The 26,281-nt window shown below is 43.3% G+C and overlaps 1 long non-coding RNA gene across 1 annotated transcript in view; it reads left to right on the forward strand.

The window, feature by feature from the left end:
- Positions 1 to 20,615: 20,615 nt before the first annotated feature.
- The window catches only part of LOC134360108 (uncharacterized), a 69,039-nt gene continuing 63,373 nt past the window's right edge, over positions 20,616 to 26,281 (forward strand). Inside the window, exon 1 of the long non-coding RNA XR_010021253.1 lies at positions 20,616 to 21,148. This is a non-coding gene — a long non-coding RNA (uncharacterized LOC134360108). The remainder of the gene's footprint in view (positions 21,149 to 26,281) is intronic.

Here is a 26,281-nt window from a genome sequence, read left to right on the forward strand (position 1 = left end):
CGCCTGAAAAGGTCCTCTATCTCAGGGGTTCCCAACCTGGGGTCTACGGACCCCTCAGTTAAAGGTAAGGGTCCGGGGCATAAAAAAGGTTGGAACCCCTGCTCTATCTCAGTGGCATATTTCTACGCCTAACCTATATACCTTGATGTCTTTGTGTTTAGAAATCTATGTAGCTCCATCTTAAATACACTCAATGGCAACTTGATTAGCCACCTCCCGCATTTAATAAAGTGGACACTGAGTGTATGATCGTGGTCATCTGCTGCTGTAGCTCATCCAATTCAAGGTTTGACATGGTGTACATTTAGAGATGTTCTTCTACACACCACGGTTGTAACGTGTGGTTATTTGAGTTACTGTCGCCTTCCTGTTGCTCGAACCAGTCTGGCCATTCTCCTCTGACCTCTCTTGTTTACAAGGTATTTTTGCCCACAGAACCGCCACTCACTGGATTTTTTTTTGTTTCTTGCACTATCCTGTGTCTGGAGACTGCTGTGCATGAAAATCCTAGGTGATTAGCTGTTTCTGAGATACACAAACCACCTTTTGCACAAATGATCATTCTGCGGGCAAAATCACTTAGATCACATTTCTCCCCCTTTCTGACATTTGGTCTGAACAACAACAAAACCTCTTGACCAGGGCTGCATGCTTTTATGTAATGAGTTGCTGCCACATGATTGGCCGATCAGATATCTGCATTAACTTACAGGTGTACCTAATAAAGTGGCCAATGAGTGTATATTATGACCTGGACTTCACAGATATCTGTGATAGGGTTCAGCATCCTCTGACTGACGAAATTGCTCATTTCCCTTCTAAACGCCACAACCTCATACCCTTTGATTCTAGATTCTCTAATCAGGGATGGATTGTCCTTGCATCCATCCTGTTATAACCTATTTTAAAAATAGATCATTTATTTCCATTGTTAATTGATTAACTGGATTTTAAGTCCCTATGAAAAGCATTATCAGGGATGCATCTCACCCTAACCATGGACTTTTTACTTTCCTCCCATCCGGTAGGCGCTACAGGAGCCCCCACTCCTGCACCAGCAGGCACAGGAGGAGCTTCTTCCCAGAGGCTGTGACACTGCTGAACCTCTCATCACAGCGCTAAGCAGTATTGCGCCCGTATTGTACTGTCTCAGTACTTCTATATTTGTGTGTTGTAGCACTTTTTTTATTCGCAGTTATTTTGTAAATAACACTATTCTTTGCATTTCTGGTCAGATGCTAAATGCATTTCTTTGGCATTGTACTCGGCACAATGACAATAAAGTTGAATCTAATCTAATCTATCATGGTAATATTTGAAATTATGACCATCAATGATTTGCACAAACATCTGATCTGCTAATTAAGAGGGCTAAAAATGGAAGGCTATGCGGTAGGAAAATTCTAGGCAGTCTCTAGAGTAGGTTACATGGTCAGCACAACATTGTGGGCCGAAGGGCCTGTAATGTGCTCTAGATTTCTATGTTTCTATGTTTCTAAGTATGGCTAGGAGAAAGAGAATCAGAATTAGATTTATTATCTCTAACATAAGTTATGATTTTAGTTGTTTTGTGCCAGCAATACAGGGCACTACATAAAATATGCTATCAATTATAGTAAGAAATATATAAAATACCTAGTGCAAAAATAGTGAAGTAGTGTCTAAAGTTAATTGTCTGTTCTGAATTCTGATGGTGGAGGGGAAGAAGCTGTGCCTGAAACGTTGAGTTTGTGACTTCAGGCTTCTGTACCTCCTCCCTGGAAGCAAAACAGGTTGAGCAACCCTGATTGAAAATGCATAGGGCCAGAAGTGTTTTGAATGTCGCACCTTTTCAGATTTTGGAATATATAATGAGATAGTTTGGGATTGCCATCATTTCTGACTCTGCATTTACTGCATATGCTGCCGGTAAGTAGTCTTTATCTTACATTAGTTCATCACACATACGTACTGATGCAGCCATTTAGCACGTTCGATTTTCATCAGCAATGATCTCGGCAAAACTCATCAATGAATTTCTCTGCTGCTTTTGTGATCAGCAGACGCTTTATCACCACAAATTTTAAACATTTAATGCTGTGCCTTTTCTTAAATTTCTGCAACAAGCCTGCTGCATATTCATAATTACCTTCAATTTTCAGTTCGTAGTGACAGATCTTTGCTTGTTTCATGAACAGTGTCCTGTTAAGCATCATATGGTCACTCTGATGCTGACAAATCCACTCTTTCAATACACAATCAAGATCTTCATTTTCCACTTAACATAGTATTTTTCTATTTCTCATTAACTTCTGTTCATTATATATGTAAGGTCTCTTCTCAGAATTGTTTGTGATGTACAGAGACTTGCACGTCTCCTGGGAACCTTCCCTGCGCCTTGTGGAATTTTCCATTTGAGACGCTATGTCAGCGCTCAAAAAATTCAAATTATGGAGGTTTTTGGATTTTGGACTTTCAGATCAAGGGTACTGAAGCTGTAAAGAGACAAAGGTCTGTCCTGGGTGTGAGGATCCATAGTGATAGATGTTATCCTTCTGAGATGTTGGCTTTTGAAGATGTACCCAGTGTTGGGGAGGCTAACACCCAAGATGGAGCAGACTGAGTTTACAATCCTCTGCAGCTTTTTCCAGTCCTGTGTAGTTGTGCCTTCATGCCAGACAGTGATGCAGACAGTTAGAATGCTCTCCAAGGTGCATCTGTAGAAATTTACAACTGTCTTTGGTGACATATCAAATCTCCTCAAACTCCGAATAACTGCTGTCATGCCTTCTTTGAATTGCATCAGTATGTTAATAATAGTAGTAATAACTTATTTATAGAGTACTTTTCATCCAAGTGGTGTAATTCAAAATGCTTTACAATGGGATAAAGTGCAAATATGAAAATAAAATAAAAATTAAAAATAAGCATGAAAGTAAAAGACAAAAAGATGTTAGTTAAAAGCAAGCTTAAATAAGTAGGTTTTGAGCTGTTGTTTAAAAGCATCAAATGAGTTTGCATCCCTTGTAGTTTTAGAATGGGAGTTACACTGTTTAGGAGTGTAGTTCAAAAAAAGGTGACATGCCAATTATCTTTTGAGGGAAATTGTTTAAATTGTTGGGCCCAGCAAAGATCTTGAGAGATGTTGATATACCATAAGGTTCAAAGGTTCATTTTATTATCAAAGTATACAACTCTGAAATTCTTCTTCTCCAGCTACCCCTGAAACCAAGATAGAAAAGAATGGCAGAATGTTCATCAACCCCCAAATCCCTCCTCCCTGCGCAAAAAAAAATGAACGAAAACAGAACAGGCACATCAATCCCGAAATCCCCTTCCCTGCACTCAAAAAACTGAGAAAAATCAGGCAACTTGCACAGAATACAGAGAGAAATAAGACTGAAAAGAAGGCCACAGTCCAAGTCCACATCCAAAATGCAGAAAACCTGGACAACATTCTCCCGGTCTGTAGCAGAACAATCTCACCAGTGAATAAAAGGCAGTCTCCCCTCTCCATAGCAGAGTGATTTCGACAGTAATAAAAAGGCACTCCCCCCTTTCTGTAGCAGAACGATCTCATCAGAGATAAAACGGCAGGCAGCTGACATTTCAATCTCCCTTGTCTCTCTTGCCACGAGGTTCCTACACGCTGCCTCGGCTCCCTGAATCCCCTCAGAAATTGCACAGCATTGAAACACCCAAACAATCTCCAAACTGCAAATCACAGGCTTCAACACTTCCAAAATCACATTCAAGACAGAAAATAATTGTAAAAGACATAAGAGAAGTGAAAGGAAGTGCAAGATGGTTTCATGATCTATCCAGAAGATGTCGATTGAAGGAGTGTTATGTGCAAGTGCCATCTAAGACCATAAGATATAGGAGCAGAATTAGGCCATTTGGCCCATTGAGTCTGCTCCACCATTTCATCATGGCTGATCCATTTCCATCTCAGCCCCAATCTCCTGCCTCTCCCCGTATCCCTTCATGCCCTGACCAATCAAGAATCTATCGGCCTCTGCCTAAAACATACATAAAGACTTGGCCTCCACAGCCACTTGTGGCAACGAATTCCACAGATTCGCTGCTCTCTGGATAAAGAAATCCCTCCTCATCTCCACTCTAAATGGACATCCCTCTATTTTGAGGCTGTGTCCTCTGATCTTAGACTCACCCACCATAGCACAGTAGTACACAATAACATATGAAAGTAAGGATAAAATCTACAGATGAATTACACATAAATAAACAAACTAGAGCATAAATTAAATATTGTAAAGTACAGAACAGATTAACCAGTGACACTTTGAATGCAATGCAGCAGGGAGTTCAGAAGCCTAATGGACTAAGGGAAGAAATTGTTTTTTTTACAAAACTATAGAAGTTTATTTACATCACAAATACACAAGGTACAAACATTTAGTATTTACAAGACAGTTTGTACATTCAAATTAAAATATGGTTACTATCGTCTATTAGACAATCAATACCCTGGGGGGCCCACCACTCTCGAAAGTCCCCCCACATGCCCGTTGCACTGTGTGTTCCCTCTCCAAGGACAGCTGGTCATTAACGTATCCTTGCAAAAGGGACAGGCAGTCGGCCCGGGCAGCGCTTTCCACTTTCCGCCGCCTTGACCCATGAATGGCCATCTTGGCCAGGCCCAGGAGCAAGCCCACCAGGAGATCCTCCTCACGACCCGCCCCCTTCCGTACTGGGTGCCCGTATATGAGGAGCGCGGGACTAGAATGCAGCCAGAACCCCAGCAGCAGCCCCCTTTTCCCATCCTGGCCGTTCTTGTTTTATGCATTGGAGTCTCCTGGCCGTCAGTGGAAAGTCTAAGAGGTTGCTGGATGGATGGGTGGGATCCTTAACAGTACTTCCCAGAGTCATTTAATCTAATCTCCTGAATCTCCTAATGAAATATAAGCACAGTTCAATGGTGCAGTGCCAGTTGTTTGAATAGATGTTCACGACTTTCATTGCACACTGGGCATGAAAAGCCACCCTCCTCACCTCACGTGGCAACATTAGTGCCTGTAGCTGTTAACTCCGTGTGGAGAAGTTGCTCAGTTCAAGTTCGAGAATGGGCTCAAGCACTTAACCGTTTTTATAGATCTTGAAACATGCTGATGGCTTTATGGATGGCGAAGCAAAGAAATGCTTCCATATACTAAGGTTATTTATAGTCCCCACAAGCCTTCAATGCCTCAACTGATAAAATTTCAAAAAGCTTATGTATCCCAAATCTGTATTATAGATTTACAGCTGGTACCTTTTATGTAATAACAATTTAATCTCTATTATAAAGTCATTAAAATGTATTTGTGGACCAATCCATTGCATAATGGCACAATTTAACAGAGAGATCAATTAAGCACCAAATCCTGTTTTACGATTATTATACATATTATAGAATGTTGCAGGACTTGATGCAATGGCATTAATTTGAGATTTTTTTCTATGAAGATGTATTGGAATACAATTCCCCAGCCCCAACTTTTCATACATATTTAAAAATATAATAAATAAATAATGCTTTTGTTGTGATAATGCAGATTGCAATTTTTAAGACTCCATTTAAATATTTAGGAAGATGGCTCGAAAAGAGGAACGAATAATTGACAACAGGTTTTACCGCCAGGAGAAAATTGCAACTGGGCTAGTGGTTGCTCAGTGTGTAATAATGATTGGAATAAGATGGACACTGACAAAAGATGGATCATTTTAATTTCCACCAATTAAACTGAAGTTCATCGAATCATCTTCTTCAATCTTCATGAATACTTTATTTTCACCGTGGTACAAAGCTATTACGAGAGCGATTATTTGTGACGCTCTAAATAAGCCTTCGGAAAACATGATTTCAAAGGGTTTTTCCCAAATATTTGCCAAGCCACAGCCAAGCTCTTTACATCACATAACACCTCCCTAGATATGAATATAGTCGTTACTGCAAGCATGAGAGCTGGAAGCAGCTCTCATTGTGCATTAGTAGGGGATAAGTCAGGCTGAATCAATAAACCTATGTTCATTGTTCCATTTGGATTTATGATCAGCATACATGAAGCAACATTTCAGCTTCACTAGTAAAGGGGCATTGTAACGTTGTTGTTTCATCCCTGGTCCAACAATCTAGGCCAGGTGGTGAAAAGCCCAGAAAAAAATGAGTTCAAATCCCATCACAGCAATTGCAGAATTTAATTTCAATTAATTAGTTAAGTCTTTAATTAATTAACTGAAAGGAAGGTTCTACAGTGGGTAGTCAAAATTGCCCAACGCATCACCGCACCAGCCTACCCACCATCAAGTACATATGTACTGCCCCAGTGAGGCCACTCACAGCCTGAGGAAGCAACACCTCATGTCTGATCCGAGTTGCCTCCAACCTGATGGTATGAACATCAATTTCTCTAACTTCCAGTAATTTTTGCCCCCTTCCTCTTCCCCCTCCTTCCATTCCTCACTCTGGCTCCCTAGTTACCTCTTCTCCTCACCTACCTATCACATCCTCATGGTGGCCCTCCCCCTTCCCTTTCTCCCATGGTCCTCTCTCCTCTCCTATCTTCTTCAGTCCTTTACCTTTGTCCACCTATCATCTCCCAGCTTCTCACTTCATCCTCCTTCCCCCCACCCACCTCCCTTCCCCCTCACCAGACTTCACCTATCACCTTCTAGCTGGTACTCCCTCCTCTCCCACACCTCCTTATCCTGGTTCCTCCCCCCTTCCTTTCCTGATGAATGGACTCAGCCCGAAAACCCGACTGTTTATTCATTTCCATGGATGCTGCCTGCACTGCTGAGTTCCTCCAGCATTTCGTACTTATTACTTTAGATTTCCAGCTAGAATCTCTGATGTTGTTTGTGTAATCTCAGCCCCCGGTATCACAAGGTACATACATGAAAATATAAGGCAAGCATTTTGAATTTGCGCTGGCAATAATGATGGCCGGCCTGCATCAGACACTATCTCTGAGTGAAGTATAAACTGCACCAGAATGACACAGTCCCTACAACTCAGATGCAATCTTGATACACAAGCTTCTACAGATGTGCAGTCGAAAGCATCCTAACGTGCTTCATCTCTGCATGGTTTGGAAACTGCACTGTGGTGGACAGGAAGGCTCTACAATAGGAAATCCAAACTGCCCACCAGCCACCCGCAATCAAGGACATTATATACAGAGAGGTGCCAGAAAAAGGCCAGTAACATCATGAACACATCCTGCTAATAGACCGGTTGTCCCACTCCCATCAGGGAGGAGGCTAGTAGCATCCACACTAGGACCACCAGCCTCAAAAACAGCTACTTTCCCCAAGCAGTAAGGCTGATCAACACCTCTACTCACCAACCCAACCCTCCTTACCCCCAACCACCACGGCGTTATCATTTCCTGTCAGTCACCTTAAACACTGGCCTAGATAGACTGAAAAGACAGGCTGAGATCAGGGACGAGAGATGATTTCGCTTGTTCCTTGCGGCGGTCACTCCTCTCTCCATGGTGCTGAGCCTATATGGACTGCCCAGCTGCTGTGCTCCATACACACCAATATGATAAACCAATAAGCAAGGCTTTGGGCCTACTCCGGCCTGCTCCACGTTTCAGATCTGAGGACTCAGTTTGGTTTGGAGTGTTGTTATTCGATTTAATTGTTTGCACAATTTGTATTTTTTTCTTTCTCTTGCACATTGAGTGCTGGTCTTTTATTTTTATCTTTATGTTTTCTCTTTAAGTGGTTGCTTTCAGGTTTCTTGCTTTGTGGCTACCTGTGAGCAAGCAAATCTCAAGGTTGTATAATTTATACATTCTTTGATAATAAATGTACTTGAAAGTTGAATCTTGAATCTGTGTACAGACACTCCTGTGCCTGGTGTCATTTTAGTTATCTATTTTTTTATTCGTTTGGAAATATGGCATGGAATAGGCTCTTCTGGCCCTTGGAGCCATGTCACCCCGCAACCCCGGCCTACCCCAACGTAACCCTAGCCCAATCACAGGATCACTTACAATGATAATTAACCTACTCGGTGCATCTTCAGACTGTGGGAGGAAACCAAAACTCCCAGAGCAAACCCACACTTTCCACGGGGAGGACGTAAAACTCCTTACAGAGGATACTGGAATTGAACTCCCAAATCTAATGGCCTGATCTGTAATAACGTCATGCTAACTGCTATACTACCGTGGCACCTTTTACGGACGTATGATCAATGTATGTATATAAGCTCGCCTACATTTTTATACTTACTGTGTTTTTTATTCTGATTCTATTCTTTATTGCATTGTGTTCTTTGTGCTGCATTGGATTTGGAGTAGCAATTATTTCATTCTCCTTTACACTTGTGGACTGGAAATGACATTAAATAATATTGAATCTTGAACCTTGAATCTAATTAAAAGGTAGGATCAATAATAGTGGTCGTGAAACTTCTAGATTAGTTGTAAAATATTCTTTGATTTCAGAGTTTAGATTAAGATTCATTTATTTATCTCACGTACAATATCACAAAACATACAGTGAAATTTTAAAAATGTGAAACCTTCCCTTGGCAAACTGAGCCCTACTGTTCCTTATTTCAGAGTCTGTCCATACAAGATTGGGTTTCACTTGGTGGTGACCAAGAAGGCGATCTCTACTGGGTGGAAGGGTGCCAAAAGCAGAGCTGGCATGGGCACTGCCATGTTCAATGTCTGCATGCCTGACCTTTCCCGTTTGTGTTAACAGCCAACACACCTAGGGATGTGCCGGGGCAGCCCCCCGCACCCCCAAATGTCGCCACACATTCCAGTGACAACACAGCATGTCCACAATGCTTTAAGGAAAAATTAATACAATCTCCACCTGACGTATGTACATGTGAGAGGAGATCCACTGATATCAACTCAGACCAACATGGCTCAAATTCAAGAGCACAATCTGTACACGAGATAGTGGCTTCACCACTGCTAACCACAACCGCAAGTGAATATGACTTTTCATGTCCAGTATTTTTGATGCTCGTTGAAGCCTATCCAATTGATGATTTATGTTTAAACGTCATACACTGTGACCTTGAATGATCACACTGTTACCATTTACAACACGGGAAGTTCCAGATTTGTTGGTGGAGAGGATATTTCCTATAGTGGGGGAGTCTAGGACTAGAAGGCACTTCCCCATACTAGAGGGATGTTCATTTATAACAGAGATAAGGAGGAAATTCTTTAGCTAGGGGGAATTCATTGTCACAAAACGGCTGAAGACGCCAAGCTATTGGTAGATTTAAAATGTAGATTGATAGGTTCTTGATTAGTAAAGGTGTCAAAGGTTATGGGAGAAAGGAGTTGAGAAGGATAATAAATCAGCCATGATGGAATAGCAGAGCAACTCGATTGGCTGAATGGCCTGATTCTGTCCTATGTCTTGTGGTCTTATGGTCTAAACTCCATTTTCAATTTAGCCCTAAGACTGTTACAATAACATGTTTTTACACTGTAGATTATACGTTAGGTGTTGGCTGTCCATGAAATTTTGTATTGATATCAAGGATTAGGCAATTAGCATTCATTAATATTCAGAGATTTGCCTTGTTCATGTGGAAACCAATACTTGCATTAGCAATAGAAGACTATAGACTAGGTGACTATATGTGGGATTAGTATAGGTAAGTACAGAGTTATACCTCAGGGAAACAGGCTTTTTGGCCCAGTTGGTCCAATTTGATGTATTTTGCCCATATCCCTCTAAACCTTTCCTATCAAAGTACTGTCCAAGTGCCTTTTAAATGTTGTTATGGTATCTGCCTCAGCCACTTCCTCATTCCATATACACAACTGCATAGGGAGGCATGGTAGCATAATGATTAGCAATCGCTTTATGTGCGCTAGCAATCACTGATCGGGGTTCAATTCCCGCCATTGTACGTAAGGAAGCGGTATGTTCTCTCCGTGACCACGTGAGTTTCCTCCAGGTGCTCCTGTTTCCTCCCACATTCCAAACACGTACAGGTTAGGGTTAGTGAGTTGTGGGCACGCTATGCAGGCTCCGGACGTGTGGTGATTCTTGTGAGCTGCCCAGTGCGATCCTTGTTGATTTGATTTGACACAAAAGATGCATTTCCTGTGAGTTCGGATGTATGTGTGACACATAAAGATAATTTTAAATCTTAAATCTCATTATAAGGCCCAATTTCCATTATAAAGATTTAAGAAACATTACAGTTTTTGTTCTTCTGAAATTAGGAACTCTTGATGGGCTGACTTGTCATAGATTCATCGGATTTCAACAGAACAGAAGTAGGTCATTCAACTCACGGAGTCTGTGACCGTTCTTTGTAGGGCATTTCTCTCTGTTTCTCTCAGAACATTGTAAATTATATTCCCTGCAGTCTTGGCCAATTCCTCATTCCTGGGACCATTCTAGTGAATCTTTCCTATCAGTCGAGTTGACAGGTGCTGAGGAGACCAGTGATCCCCAGGCTGGCGAGTCCTGGATTAGAGGTCCGTATGTACAGCAATAATGAAGACCGGTAGCACCTCCCACCACCCCCCCACCAGGTCACCAGGGTCGAAGGTCCATGCATGTCCAGAATTTGAGGCCTGAAGGTCAAACCCATGATTGGTGGGTGAGGCTCGAAGGTCACGTCCTTGGGTGTGTTAGCTGTTGATGCAAACAACACATTTCACTGTATGTTTTGATATACATGCGATAAATAAATCTGAATCTGAATCTATGCCCTGTCTCAGTATTCCACATCCTTCCTAAAGTCCCATAAGTGGTGTTATATAAAAATTCATCCAAACAAGTCCTATCCTAATTTAGGGAGCTAAGCAAGCTTCCTAACTCCAGGTGACTCGCTGTAGGGTAACAGTGGTCTTAATCCAGCCAACCCAATAAATCAGGACAGGATTCACTTGTAAAATATTCAAAGGAGAGGACCTATCAAAGTCCTCTTAAAGACTTAGAGATTAATTCCAGACATAATTCTTTCATTTGGTATCAATCAAACAATTGTGCATTAGAATTATATTAGAAGTGCAACTCATTAAAGACAATGAAATGAATTTAATTTCACAAAGGTGCAATGTGAGATTAATATAATATTAAACACACATTATTTAAATAAATGGAGCTAGCATTACTTTACTGGTGTCAGACAGAGTGCTTTGCTGGGCTAGGTCATAAAGTGATTAGAATTAAAGTTCATTCAGATGACAGATTGCATCATCAAAGGGTTGGTATTAGGGAGAAAATTTTTCAGTGAAAGTTTCCTTAAACAAAGTTTCTTTCTTTCACACTGTTAGTCCCTTATTTCCCTTTATTGATTTAGTAGTTATTAGTCCAGAGACTCATAAATACAGTACAGGCTGGTAAACATGAGATCGAATCAATGGAGTTTAGTTTGAAATAAAAATCTGGAAATATAAATGACCTTGAACCCGTTGGGAAGTAGACTGCTGCCTTTACTCGCTAGAGTGTATTACTACATCAGTTCTCTCTTCTTCACCTTCCCCTCCCATCTGGTAGCAGAATCAAAAGCTTGTACCACTAGTCTAGAGGGCAGCTTCTACACCACTTTTATAAGACTGTTGGACGGCACTTTCTGTGTAGCTGCTGCAATCTATTTTGTATTCTGTTATTGTTTTGTGGTTATGGTGTAATAATCACTTCTACACACAGTAGCCACTTTATTCGGTACACCTGCTTGTTAATGCAAATACCTAATCAGCCAATTAGGTAGCAGCAGCTCAACGCATAAAAGCATGCAGACATGGTCAAGAGGTTCAGTTGTTGTTCAGGACAAACATCAGAATGGGGAAGAACTGTGAACTAAGTGACTTTGATCGCGGAATGATTGTTGGTGCCAGATAGGGTGGTTTGAGTATCTCAGAAACTGCAAGTCTCCTGGGATTTTCACACACAGTGGTTTCTAGGGTTTACAGAGAATGGTGTGAAAAACAAGAAAGCATGCAGTTCTGTGGGTGAAAACGTCTTGTTAATGACAGACGTCAGAGGAGAATGGCCAGACTGGTTCAAACTGACAGAAGGACATGCGCTTCAACAATGGTATGTAAAAGAGCATAGAAACATAGAAAACCTACAGCACAATACAGGCCCTTCGACCCACAATGCTGTGCCAAACATGTGTTTACCTTAGAAATTACCTAGGGTTACCCATAACCCTCTATTTTTCTAAGCTCCATGTACCTATCCAGGAGTCTCTTAAAAAACCCTATCGTATCTGCCTTTACCACCGTTGCCGGCAGCCCATTTCACGCACTCACCACTCTCTGTGTAAAAAACTAACCCCTGACATCTCCTCTGTACCTGCTTCCAAGCACCTCAAAACTGTGCCCTCTCGTGCTAGCCATTTCAGCCCTGGGAAAAAGCCTCTGACTATCCATCTCTGAATGCACAACACATCATTGAAGTGGATGGACTATCGCTGAAAAGGACCAGAAATATACAGTCAGTGGCCCCTTCATCAGGCAGGTACCTAATAAAGTGGCCACTGATTGGAAATGAACAGTGTTCAAGGGAAGTCTCAACCTCAGTGCGCTGTGTAACAGTCCGGTCTGATGAACAGTGCACAATAGAACTGTTTCTCCGCATCTCGGTACATGTGTCAATACTAAACCACTTCCAATTGATTGGTTCCTTCGTACAATAAAATAGACTCTTGACCTCACAATGCACCTTGTTACGATCTTGCAGCTTATTGTCTACCTGCACTGCACTTTATTCTGCATTCTTTTATTGTTTTACCTTGTTCTACCTCAATGCACCATGTATTGATTGGATCTGTATAAACAGTCTGCCAGGCAAGATTATCATTTTATCTTACTTTACTTTATTGTCGCCAAACAATTGATCCTAGAGCGGACAATCATCACAGCGATATTTGATTCTGCACTTCAACTACTGCACAGAGTCTTGTCATCTTCAGAAGTTTTCGGATGACTCTGCCATAGTTGGATGCATCAGCAAGGGAGATGAGTCTGAGTACAGGGCTACGGTAGGAAACTTTGTCACATGGTGTGAGCAGAATTATCTGCAGCTTAATGTGAAAAAGACTAAGGAGCTGGTGGTAGACCTGAGGAGAGCTAAGGTACCGGTGACCCCTGTTTCCATCCAGGGGGTCAGTGTGGACATGGTGGAGGATTACAAATACCTGGGGATACGAATTGACAATAAACTGGACTGGTCAAAGAACACTGAGGCTGTCTACAAGAAGGGTAAGAGCTGTCTCTATTTCCTGAGGAGACTGAGGTCCTTTAACATCTGCCGGACGATGCTGAGGATGATCTACGAGTCTGTGGTGGCCAGTGCTATCATGTTTGCTGTTGTGTGCTGGGGCAGCAGGCTGAGGGTAGCAGACACCAACAGGATCAACAAACTCATTCGTAAGGCCAGTGATGTTGTGGGGATGGAACTGGACTCTCTGATGGTGGTGTCTGAAAAGAGGATGCTGTCCAAGTTGCATGCCATCTTGGACAATGTCTCCCATCCACTACATAATGTACTGGGTGGGCACAGGAGTATGACTATGACTATGACTATGACTTCGCGCTCCCTGGATTACAAATCAATAGTAAATATTAAAAATTTGAATTATAAATCATAAATAGAAAAACAGAAAGGGGAAAGTAAGGTAGTGCAAACAAAAACCAAGAGGCAGATCTGGATATTTGGAGGGACCTTCTGTGTGGTTGTCTGCTCCAGAGAGGTGCTGGTCGGAATGGGCCGCGTCTTCAAGCGCTCCGGCACGGTAGCAGGCCGCGGGTCTCCGGGAACGTGGTGGGCCTTGGACCAGGCCTCGCTGGTCGGGTCCAGGCGCAGTCCGGAGTTTAAGAAGCAATTCTGGCGTGGTGATCTCCAGCTGGGTCAGTAGCTTCGCCGGGGTGTTGTTGATCTTGCTAGATGTAGCAGATTGGAGATTCAGAAGGTTTTCTCGGGTATAGGATAGTGTAGAGGGCAGTTTGCTTGGAAGAGCACGCGCAGAGTCACCAGATACCGGCGCCATCTTGATTACTATCTTGGTACATATCAGAATGATAAACCAATTTGACTTTGATGAAGTTTCCTTTTGAAGTTTTCTGTTCAATCCAAGTTGACCACTGTCTCTTTCAAGCATTCTCTTTCAAAGCAGGCAGTTGATATGACTGGCTAATTGGATGCCTTATGGAGCACAATTATGGAGAGTCAGGGAAAATTTGGCTGAGTACCATGCTGAGCATGAATCATCCCTGTCACTGGCTGGATGCCCTAATAGGGAAGAGCGACTCTCCAAGCAGTTATGGGTCATTATGGTTCCAACACAAATGAGGCCAAAGATTCAAATGCAGGGAAGCTACTGAAAAAATAATGGCTGAAGATGTTAAAATATTAAAATAGTCACTGACGGCATGCAACATTTATGCACCCTCTTTAATGCAGAAAAAAACAAGCTCAGGCTTTTCCATTGGTGGACCATAAGATGTAGGAGCAGAATTAGGCCATTTGGCCCATCAAGCCTGTCCCACCATTCCATCATGGCTGATTTATTATCCCTCTCAACCCCATTCTCTTGCCTTCTCCCCATAACCTTTAACGCGAATGAGCAACAAACAGAAAATGCTGGAGGATCTCAGCAGGTCGGGCAGCATCTGTGGAGGGGGAATAAACAATTGACGTTTCAGGCTGAGACCCTTCATTAGAATGGGAAAGGAAGAAGCAAGAAGCCAGAATAAGAAGTTGGGGTGGGGTGGGGTCAGGGGAAGGAACACAAGCTGGTAAGTGATAGATGAAACTGGGTGGGGGAGGGTGAGGATGAAGTGAGAAGCTGAGAGGTGATAGGTGGAAAAGGCAAGGGGCAGAAGAAGGAATCTGGTAGGAGAGGAGAGTTGACCATGGGAGAAAGGGAAAAGGAGGAGGGTCACCAGATGGAGGAGATGGACAGGTCAGGAGGAGGGAAGGGGTAAGAAGGGAGCTAGAATTGGGGTGGAAAAAGAGAGAAGGGGAGGGGGCAGGAATTCCTGGAAGCTAGAGAAATCAGTGCTCGTGTGGTCAGGTTGGAGGCTATCCAAACGGAATATAAGGTGTTGCTCCTCTAACTTGAGGGTGGCAGCATGGACTGACATGTCGGAACGGGAATGGGAAGTGGAATTAAAATGGGTTCACCGGGAAATCCAGCCTTTTGTGGCAGACAGAGCGAAGGAGCTCTTGGTTAGTGAGGCAGGCTGTGGGGGGATTGAGAGAGAAGGATGGAGTGGTAGAGAACAATGCTCAGGTCATTGGCTAGTGCTGGAAAAAGGAGCTGGAATGGTGAACACATGGTGCAGAACTCAAGGATATTTGTCTGCCAGAGTGGGGATGGCACTGCTTTATAGGCAGGTTGTTGGGGAGAAATAAATATTCTGCGACAGAAAGCGGCTCCGTCATTCATGTTTTGACATAAACACAGCTCTGTGGGGTGCCAGGGGAATTTCTGAATAGCGTAGCATTTTCGATCTGAATGTGTAACAGTGACAAAGCAATGCACTGGTTGTCTCTCCTCATCGATAGGCTATCCACCTTCCATCGTGTAGGAGGCATGAGGTATTTTACAGAGGGGTAGTCTTCCTGGAAGTTCCACTCAGAACTAGGCAACCAAGAAATTGCCGTCCCCTACTCTTCATTTATTTAGAGATATAGTACCGAACAGGAATACAGCGTGGAACAGGCCTGCCTTGGTCAGCAATCCGCTGATTTAACCCTAGCCTAATCCCAGGACAATTTACAATGACCAATTAACCTACTGACTGGCTGTGAAAGGAAACCAGAGCACCCGGAGGAAACCCATGTGGTCACAGGGAGAACGTACAGACTCCTCACCGGCAGTGGTGGGAAGTGAACTCCAAATTCTGGTGCTCTGAGCTGTCATAGCGTCGCTCCAGCTGCTACGCTATCATGATGCCCCTACTGCAGATGGGAAGATGTTCATCCCACTCTGGGTAGACTATCTTCACTTCGATCCTGATCCCACCTCTCTACTCTCAGCCTTCAAAATCTTTTCCCTAAAGTAACCCAGACATCCCATTTGTCACATGGATTATTTCTTCTTCGTCTCTGTGGAATCTTCTCAGCTACATTGTGAAAATAAGAACTACCACTCTGAAGGAACACACTCAGTAGCCACTTTGTTAGGTACACCTTTTAATGTGAATATCTAATCAGCCAATCATGTGGCAGCAACTCAATACATAAAAGCATGCAGACATGGTCAAGAGGTTCAGTTGTTGTTCAGAACAAACATCAGACTAGGGAGGAAATGTAACCTAAGTGACTTTGACTGCAGAATGATTGTTGGTGGCAGACGGTGGTGGTTTGAGTATCTCAGATCGCTGATCTCCCAGGGCTTTCACTCACAACAGTCTCACGATTATGATTATGAGGACACGCAGTCCCCTTTTATTATCATTTAGTAATGTATGCATTAAGAAATAATACAATGTTTTCCCAGAATGATATCATGAAAAACACATGACAAACCGACTTAAAAACTAACAAAAGCCACATAATTATAACATATAGTTACAACAGTGCAAAGCAATACTGTAATTTGATAAGAACAGACCATGGCACAGTAAAAGTCTCAAAGTCTCTTGAAAGTCCCATCATCTCACGCAGACGGTAAACCTCCAGCGCCGCCAACTTGCCGATGCAGCATCCCGGAAGCATCCAACCACAGTCCGACTCCGAGTCTGTCCGAAAACTCCGAGCCTCCGACCATCACTTCGACCCCGGCCCCGGCAACAGGTGATACGCAAAGCTGAGGATTTGGGGCCTTCGTCTCTGGAGATTCTCGATCGCACAGTAGCAGCGGCAGTGAAGCAGGCATTTCAGAAGTTACTCCAGATGTTCCTCTGCACTTCTCATGGTTGTCTCCCTCAAATCCGGATTGTGCACTGCCCTGAGTTACACATAATCGATATTCATTCGGAACAGCCGCGCGCGCTGCGCCGTGCCGCCATCTTCTCCCCTCTCCTCCCTCAGTCTCTAGAATTTACAGAGAAAGGTACGGAAAACAAAAAAAAATCCGGTGTGTGGCAGTCCTGAGAGCAAAAACACCTTGTTCATGAGAGAGTTCAGAGGAGAATGGCCGGATTGGTGCACGCTGATGGGAGCATCATCATCATTATCATCATGTCATATGATGTGGGTGATCATGGTCTCGTGGCCATAATTGTTCTTGGCAAAGTTTCCCACAGAAGTGGCTTGCCATTAGCTTCTTCAGGGCAGTGTTTATACAAGACGGGTGATCCCAGCCATTATAAGTACTCTTCAGAGATTGTCTGCCTGGCGTCAGTGCTCACATAACCAGGACTTGTGATCTGCACCAGCTGCTCAGACGACCATCCACCACCTGCTCCCATGGCTTCATGAGACTCTGATCGGGATGGGGGGGGCATGGCGGGAGGGGGCTAAGCAGGTGCTACACCTTGCCCAAGGGTGACCTGCAGGCTAGTGGAGGGAAGGAGCGCCTTACACCTCCTCTGGTGGAGCCATATCTCCACTCTGCCACCCAAAGGTGACAGAAACTCAAAATAAGCACGCCTTACAGCAGTGGTGTGCAGAAGAGCATCTCCGAACGTATGTCGAATCTTGAAGTGGACGGGCTACAGCAGCAGAAGAGCAGGACCATACCTGTACCCTCAGTATGTTCTCACTATGTTCTACACTGAGTGTGGATGGATTGATGGTCTGTACATAACATGACTCTAGACACGAAGGATCTGTACACAAGGTGACTGACAGGAGGTGATAAAGCAGTGGTGGCTGAGTGTGTGGTGGGGTAGGTAAATGAGTGCAGGTGCTGATCAGCCTGACAGCTTGAGGAATAGAAACTACTTTTGAGTCCGGTGGTCCTGGCCTGGATGCTGTTTAGTCTCTTCCATGATGGGGGTGGGACAAACAGTCCATGAACTGGTTGGGTGGGATCCTTCATGATATTGTTGACCGATTTCTGTCTATATGTCCTTGATAATGGGTAGGCTGGTATTGGTGATGCGCTACCCAATTACACTCCCAACATTGGAGAAATATCTGGATTAGCACTTAAATTGCCAAAGTGTAGAAGGCGAGGGATGAACTGCTGGGAAAATTGGATTAGTGTAGATTGCTTCTTAATGGTCAGCATGCACAAGTTGGGCCGAGTGGACTGTTTCTGTGTAGTACGACTCTCAGACTGGCAAAAAGCGGGCATGATTCTAAATTACCTCGGAACAGTCAGTCTGCTCTGGTGAGAATCTCAAAGACTTGAAGGATAGAGGATGCAGATAGTGCAATTACTTTTACAAATGGTCCATTAAATATTTCATACTAAAAATTATATTTACAATTTCTAGAGGCTATTGAATATTTCATATTTCAAAAAAAATCAATCCTTCTCTTCAAGACGAGATGGCATTAAATAAATTGCAGACAGAACAAAGCTGCGATATAATGATCCAAAATTAGCTCCTTGATCCTGAGAGATTTACCCTGTGTCAATAAATTAAAAGAACTCCGTCAAGTTGAAGATATTAAAGAAGGTTCTTTGTGAAAGACCAATTTTTCTAATGACCTTTTGGAAGGTATCCTTAAACAGTGCAAAGAAAATCTGGTTTATGTTCCACGCTCACTGCTAATTAAGGAGCCTCTGCATTAGATTATTTGTGTATTTAACAATGGGGAGTATTAAATCTCCCAGAGGAAACCCAATCATCCCTGTTCAGTGGTATTCTGTATCCCTAAGGAACCAGGAACTTGAAAGAGTCAGGGAATGGATGGAAAGTGCATAATGATTTCATCCAATTAGGTATGGATTAAACTCATTGTTTTCACAGAATCCTATTTACAACGATAAGAGATTTTCCTAAAGGACCTTGTCCAGAAACCAACAGGGAAATTATAACGCCAAACTCAAATTAAAGTGCAGTTCCCACTGTTCTATTCTGATCCACAAACGAAACAATAAAATACTTTGCTTCTATTTATTTTTAAGAGAATATACGCATAATGTCAGCCAAAAGTATTTATCTTAACAAAAGAAGCTTTATGCCACAGAATTGAAAAGTTTCATTCTAAAATTACCAATGAATTGATGATGATTGATTCGAAAACTACAGTAATTAAAATAATAAAAGTGAAGCGAGTGTTCATTATAAAATTGAGCTATTATACGTGTGAGCTGTAATGATGTATTGTCAGTCTGCTTAACCCCACTGTACTGGCCTGGAGAACCCTTCACCATACCACAAGCCAATCACAACTGCTATTCAGTCGAATATTCCACATCTGTGAGTAAGCCTCCCCCCCCCCTCCACCTCCTGCAAGCTGCATTGTTAATTTTAATAAGAATTATTCCTCAATGTCTTTAGGAAGAGAGCACAGGAGCTCACATCACCGGGTTCACAAGCCATCAGGATTTGAATCAAAGCGGATAACTTCACTCACCCCAACACTGAACAGATTCCTTATATTGGCGAGACTCGACACAGACTGGGAGACCGCTTTACTGAACACCTACGCTCTGTCCGCCAGAGAAAGCAGGATCTCCCAGTGGCCACACATTTTCATTCCACATCCCATTCCCATTCTGACATGCCTATCCACGGCCTCCTCTACTGTAAAGATGAAGCCACACTCAGGTTGGAGGAACAACACCTTATATTCTGTCTGGGTAGCCTCCAACCTGATGGCATGAACATCGACTTCTCTAACTTCTGCTAATGCCCCACCTCCCCCTCGTACCCCATCTGTTACTTATTTTTATACACACATTCTTTCTCTCTCTCCTTTTTCTCCCTCTGTCCCTCTGACTATACCCCTTGCCCATCCTCTGGGTTCCCCCCCATTTTCCTTCTCCCTGGGCCTCCTGTCCCATGATCCTCTCATATCCCTTTTGCTTATCACCTGTCCAGCTCTTGGCTCCATCCCTCTCCCTCCTGTCTTCTCCTATCATTTTGGATCTCCCCCTCCCCCCCCTTTCAAATCTCTTACTAGCTCTTCCTTCAGTTAGTCCTGACGAAGGGTCTCGGCCTGAAACGTCGACTGTACCTCTTTCTAGAGATGCTGCTTGGCCTGCTGCGTTCACCAGCAACTTTGATGTGTGTTGCCATAACCTATGGACTCACTTCCAAGGACTTTACAAATTGAACAATTTGTTGGCTTTTGCACGTTGGTTGTCTCTCTATATTTGTTGTGTGTGCAGTTTTTCCTACTATGTTTCTTTACATCTACTGTAGAAGATGTATCTCAGGGTAGTGTGTGGTGACATATATGTACTTTGATAAGATACATTTATTTGGAACTTTGAACTATATTAAAGAAGTTTTGAATAGAATTAGACTGATTTCCAATGATATATCTTAAGATTATTTAAGGGATTGACCAGCATTGATTAATTTCAAAGGATTCAAAGTACATTTATTATCAAAGTTTATTACCACAGAGAGCAACGAAACAAAGAAACATCATGCAACCTGTTCAAGGGAAAAAATATCAACTCTTCCCCGTCCCAGTGCAAAAACAAATTGCGTAAGTGGTAACAAGAAAGAGCAAGTGAAAATACAGAAAATAAAACAAAAAAAATCAAAAGAGTTCATATTCAGTTCAGCTCAGTGTTTATTGTCTGCAGGCTGCCCCGATTCAAAGTCACCCTAAATAGCAGCAGGAAAAAGGAGCTACAGTTAATCCACAAGCTGCAGAACTTTGGTATCATCCTCCGACAGCACTGAGGGAGAGAGACCACTGGAATGCAGTGGCCTTCCCTAGGGAGCAACAAATAAGAGGGGAGGAAGGAGGGAGAGAGAGAGAGAGAGAGAGAGACTGACTGTCACACCTTCCTCTGGCAACAGCGAGGGAGAGGCTGGAAGATGGCGTTGGACACTGGCTTGCTTTCTGCGCTTGCCTCTCTGTTTCCAATCTTCTACCGCACTCAATGGGCAAGATCGGTGAGAAATGGAGTCGATCACAGGCTGGCACCTCATCTCTAAGTTTTTGAACTTGAGGCTGCTCGGAACCATCTCAGAGACAGCAAAGCAACGGGTGGCTCAAAAAACACACCATCAAACTGCAGGTCACAGCCTCCAACACTACCAGCACCACACTTGAAAGAAAAAAGATGACGTAAAAGAAGTGAAAGATACAATTAGGCGTACCATCTGGAGAATGTCGCCCGTCAAAGGTTTGTTGAAGGTTTTGGCAAAAATGCAACTTTATTGAATATTCTGTAAGTAAAAGAGAAGAATTGAACATCTTTTGTGTTTTAGCAATTCAGGAACAGCTTCTTCCCCTTTGCTATCAGATTTTTAGACAGTCCACAAACCCATTACTCCTTTTTTGGCTCTAATTTATATAATTTTTATGTCTTTGCACTGTACTGCTGCTGCAAACAACAATTTTCACATCATATAAGTCAGTAACATGTGCCCTGTTGCTACCTAGGAGAGTTACTATGTCACTTTGTCATTTCCTGTCAGAGTAACCTATCTACAGGTACTCCTGATGTAAACACCATCAGTTTAGGTATAGAAGCTAATCTTATGTATATAAGGTCGAACTCAGATACTCGTATATGCACTTAAGGTGAGAGGAGTTAATTGCAAAGGAGAAGTGAGGGGCAAGTTTTATACACAGAGGTTGGTGGATGTCTGGAATAGGTCACCTGAGGTGCTGGTAAAGGCAGCTACCTTGGGGATTTCAGTTTAAGTAGGCACATGAATGTGAGGGAAATCAAAGGATGTGGACATTGTGTAGGCAGCGAGATTAGAGATTATCAGCTTATCCACTGATGTCTACTATAAGCCTACTGACTCTCACAGCTATCTGGACTATTCCTCTTCTCACCCTGTCTCTTGCAAAAACGCCATCCCCTTCTCGCAATTCCTCCATCTCCGCCGCATCTGCTCTCAGGATGAGGCTTTTCATTCTAGGACGAGGGAGATGTCTTCTTTTTTTCAAGAAAGGGGCTTCCCTTCCTCCACTATCAACTCTGCTCTTAAACGTATCTCCCCCATTTCACGTACATCTGCTCTCACTCCATCCTCCCGCCACCCCACTAGGAATAGGGTTCCCCTGGTCCTCACCTACCACCCCACCAGCCTCCGGGTCCAACATATTATTCTCCATAACTTCCGCCACCTCCAACAGGATCCCACCACTAAGCACATCTTTCCCTCCCCCGCTCTCTCTGCATTCTGCAGGGATCGTTCCCTATGCGACTCCCTTTTCCATTCGTCCCCCCCATCCCTCCCCACTGATCTCCCTCCTGGCACTTATCTGTGTAAGCGGAACAAGTGCTACACATGCCCTTACACTTCCTCCCTTACCACCATTCAGGGCCCCAGACAGTCCTTCCAGGTGAGGTGACACTTCACCTGTGAGTTGGCTGGGGTGATATACTGCGTCCGGTGCTCCTGATGTGGCCTTTTATATATTGGCGAGACCCGACGCAGACTGGGAGACCGCTTTGCTGAACACCGACGCTCTGTCTGCCAGAGAAAGCAGGATCTCCCAGTGGCCACACATCTTAATTCCACATCCCATTCTGACATGTCTATCCACGGCCTCCTCTACTGTAAAGATGAAGCCACACTCAGGTTGGAGGAACAACACCTTATATTCCGTCTGGGTAGCCTCCAACCTGATGGCATGAACATCGACTTCTCTAACTTCCACTAATGCCCCACCTCCCCCTTGTACCCCATCTGTTACTTATTTTTATACACACATTCTTTCTCTCTGTCTCTCCTTTTTCTCCCTCTGTCCCTCTGAATATACCCCTTGCCCATCCTCTGGGACCCCACCCCCCATCTTTCTTCCCAGACCTCCTGTCCCATGATCCTCTCGTATCCCCTTTGCCAATCACCTGTCCAGCTCTTGGCTCCATCCCTCCCCCTCCTGTCTTCTCCTATCATTTTGGATCTCCCTCTCCCCCTCTAACTTTCAAATCCCTTACTCACTCTTCCTTCAGTTAGTCCTGACGAAGGGTCTCGGCCTGAAACGTTGACTGTACCTCTTCCTAGAGATGCTGCCTGGCCTGCTGCGTTCACCAGCAACTTTGATGTGTGTTGCTTAGATTAGAGATTAGTTTAGTTGGGCCACTAGATTGCTAATTTAATTGGTTTGGCACAAAACTGTGGGCTGAAAGGCCTGTTCCTGAGCTGTACTGGTTTATCTTCAATGTTGTGTTTGATAGGATTGCTTTTACGTTTTTTTGTGTTTCTTATGCATATTGTGTTTTCTTGTGCTGCATCAGATCCTGAGTTATAATCATTTTGTTCTCCTTTACACTGAGATTCTTTTAGAAAGAGTATCTCAGGGTTGTATGTGGTGACATGTGTGCACTCTGATAACAAGTTTTACTTTGAACTTTGAACATTGTGTATCGTGTAGTGGTAGTCAATAGCGTTATTCCTGTGCTACTCAGTCAGTCACGCTCACATGGGAGGATTTCACCTACTGTAAAAGCAGGGTTATCAGTAAAGTCTTGCATACTGTTGTCCTGGTCTGCTCTGCACTATCCCTCAGTAATGACCACAATACACTGAAGAATGTTAATAAACCATCTTGAATCTTGATAATAATTCTGATTGTGATTCTGGTTCTGAAATTGTCCCAGAGCGTCTGAGGTTAATGATGCTGCAAAATGAAACCATTCTCTGTAACTGCAAAGACTATTTTTTTATTGCTTGTGTTTCACCCACTGCTCCAACAACCTTCCGTTCCCTCCATCTTAAATTGTTGATATTTATTTTACCTTCTCCTGGCAACTGTACACCCGTGATGATAAACGTGCGCATCTTTCCGGGGTCCACTTTCGCGAGTTTACTCCCAGCAAGAGTAGTGTGGGAAGGGTGTCCCAGCCTCTAAATCTTTCAGTGAAGGTTCTTGAAATCAGGGTCAACACTTCTGTCGCAACCCAGCACTTCCAAGGAAATTCCCCTAGGATAACACACATCCTCGTCAGGGCTATTTGTAGCTTGCAGTTTAGAGTATCACGTGTCTGAAATTTGGACAGTGCAGTCCTCTGAACTGTTTGGTTCATTCGCAGCCAGGGGCTATAAAAATGAGCATTTTCAAGGCACAGAGAGTTAACCTGGAGAGAAAAGCATTATTTTGGATTAAAGCTCTCAGTTGCCTCTTTGTTAACAAGTTCTTTTGTGTGAATTCTATTGAAAGCTGTTGCAGAAATCCAACAATGTGCCAGCAAACTCGGCAGTCATAAGGTTGTGTCAGGAAACATCAGTAAGTGTATCTTTAAATAAAATAAGATGAAATAGCATGTTTCCCCCTGATCTCTGGAGGCTTTGATGTCAATTTCTAAACCTCATTACCTTTTCTCCTCCTATCTAGCCTCCTTAACCACAATACTCACAATGCTCCCTGCTGCCTTTAAAGATTAAATAATATTTTCTATAAAGAAAATAATCTCTGAGGATTTTTTTTTGTATGGGGAAAGAATGATGAACTTCAAGCTTTCTAGTTGAGTTTCAAAGAACTCGCCTTTAGATTGCTGTGGCAACTCAGAGATGATATCAAATGTTTGTCACAGAGTGGAAAAATGTAAAGGCAGTCACGGTACATCTATTTTGCCTCAAAAGGAGTATTTTCAGAATGAGAGAATACATAAAAGAAGATAAGAGAGAGGAGACGGAGGAGGATCCTTGGTGCTTCAAGTCTGCTCTATCATTCAATAAGATCGAGGCTGGCCTCATTATTGGTATTGCAGGTCACCCTGGACTTAAACTCACTGGTGTTTAGAAGAACGAGGGTGGATCTCACTAAATCCTATTTGATATTGGACATGGAAAGGATGTTTCCGATAGTGGGAGAGTCTAGGACAGGGGTCCCCAACCTTTTTTGCACCGTGGACCGGTTTAATATTGACAATATTCTTGCGGACTGGCTGAACCCCCCCCCCCCACCCGTGTTCAAGTAGGGTTAAACTCACCTCTACATGTCTTTTACAGTTAGGGTTGCCAACTTTCTCACTCCCAAATAAGAGACAAAAGTAGCAGTCAAATCCCGGGACACTTTACCCCAGGAAAGACTACCATGACCATGAAGCCTTGCACGGCACCTGTGTGTGCATATGTGACGTGCGCATGCGCGTATGTGCTGATTTTCCCCCACAAATCAGTTTTGCCTTCATCTTCCTGACTATACTGCACATGCATTATTTCTACTTTATATAGGCTGTGTATTTATCATATCATTCCTGCTTTTACTATATGTTAGTGTTATTTTAGGTTTTATGTGTTATTTGGTATGATTTGTCAGGTTATTCTTTGGGTCTGGGAATGCTCAAAAATTTTTCCCATATTAATTAATAGTAATTGCTTCTTTGCTTTATGCCATTTTGGCTTACGAACAGTTTCATAGGAACGCTCTACCTTAGTGGGGGAAATACGGGACAATGGCGGTCCCGTATGGGACAAACCAATTTAACCCAATATACGGGATCTCCCAGCAAATACGGGACAGTTGGCAACCCTATGTTCAAATTCAACAGTGCGTGACAGGGAATGAGGAAAGGTGCAGCTGACCCATATCGTTTCCTCACGGCCCAGTAGCACGTGCTTTGCGGCCTGGTACCGGTCCGCGGCCCGGCGGTTGGGGACCGCTGGCCTAGGATCAGAGGGTACGATCTCAGAATACAAAGACGTCCCCGAGATGGGGAGGAATTTCTTTAGCCAGAGGGAGGTGAATCTGTAGAACTAGTTGCCACATATGGCTGTGGAGGCCAAGTCTTTGGCTATCTTTAAAATGGAATTTGATAGGCTCTTGATTAGTAAGAGTATCAAAGGTTATTAGGAGAAGGCAGGAGAATAGGGTTGAGAGGGAAAATAAAATCAGCCATGATAGAATAGTAGAGCAGACTTAATGGGCTGAATGGCCTAATTCTGCTCCTATGTCTTATGGTCTCATGTCTAGTGCTGATCCCATTTGTTGGTCATGTTCAGTGAGAACTACCTGATGTGAAGGGACTCTCTGCTTTCTGGAATGGTGGGGAAGACTTGATGGGCCAAATAGCCTAATTCTGCTCCTATGTCTTATTGTTGGCCTGAACTCCAGTTCCTGGTCTGCTTCCCTTTGGACTGTAGGATGTAGTAGAATCTGAGTCAGGTCAATAATCACTGTCTTGTACGATGTTTTACATCAGCTGTGCAGTGCAAAGACTATAAATTAGAAAATACATAGAGCAAGATCAAAGGAATAGTGAGATAGTGCTCATGGGTTCGCGGACTGTTAAGAAATAGGGGCATTATTTTAAGGCGATTGGAGGAAAATATAGGAGAGATGTCAAAGGTAAGTT

Source organism: Mobula hypostoma, chromosome 21 (assembly GCF_963921235.1).
Source record: "Mobula hypostoma chromosome 21, sMobHyp1.1, whole genome shotgun sequence".
NCBI classification, from domain to species: Eukaryota; Metazoa; Chordata; class Chondrichthyes; order Myliobatiformes; family Myliobatidae; genus Mobula; species Mobula hypostoma.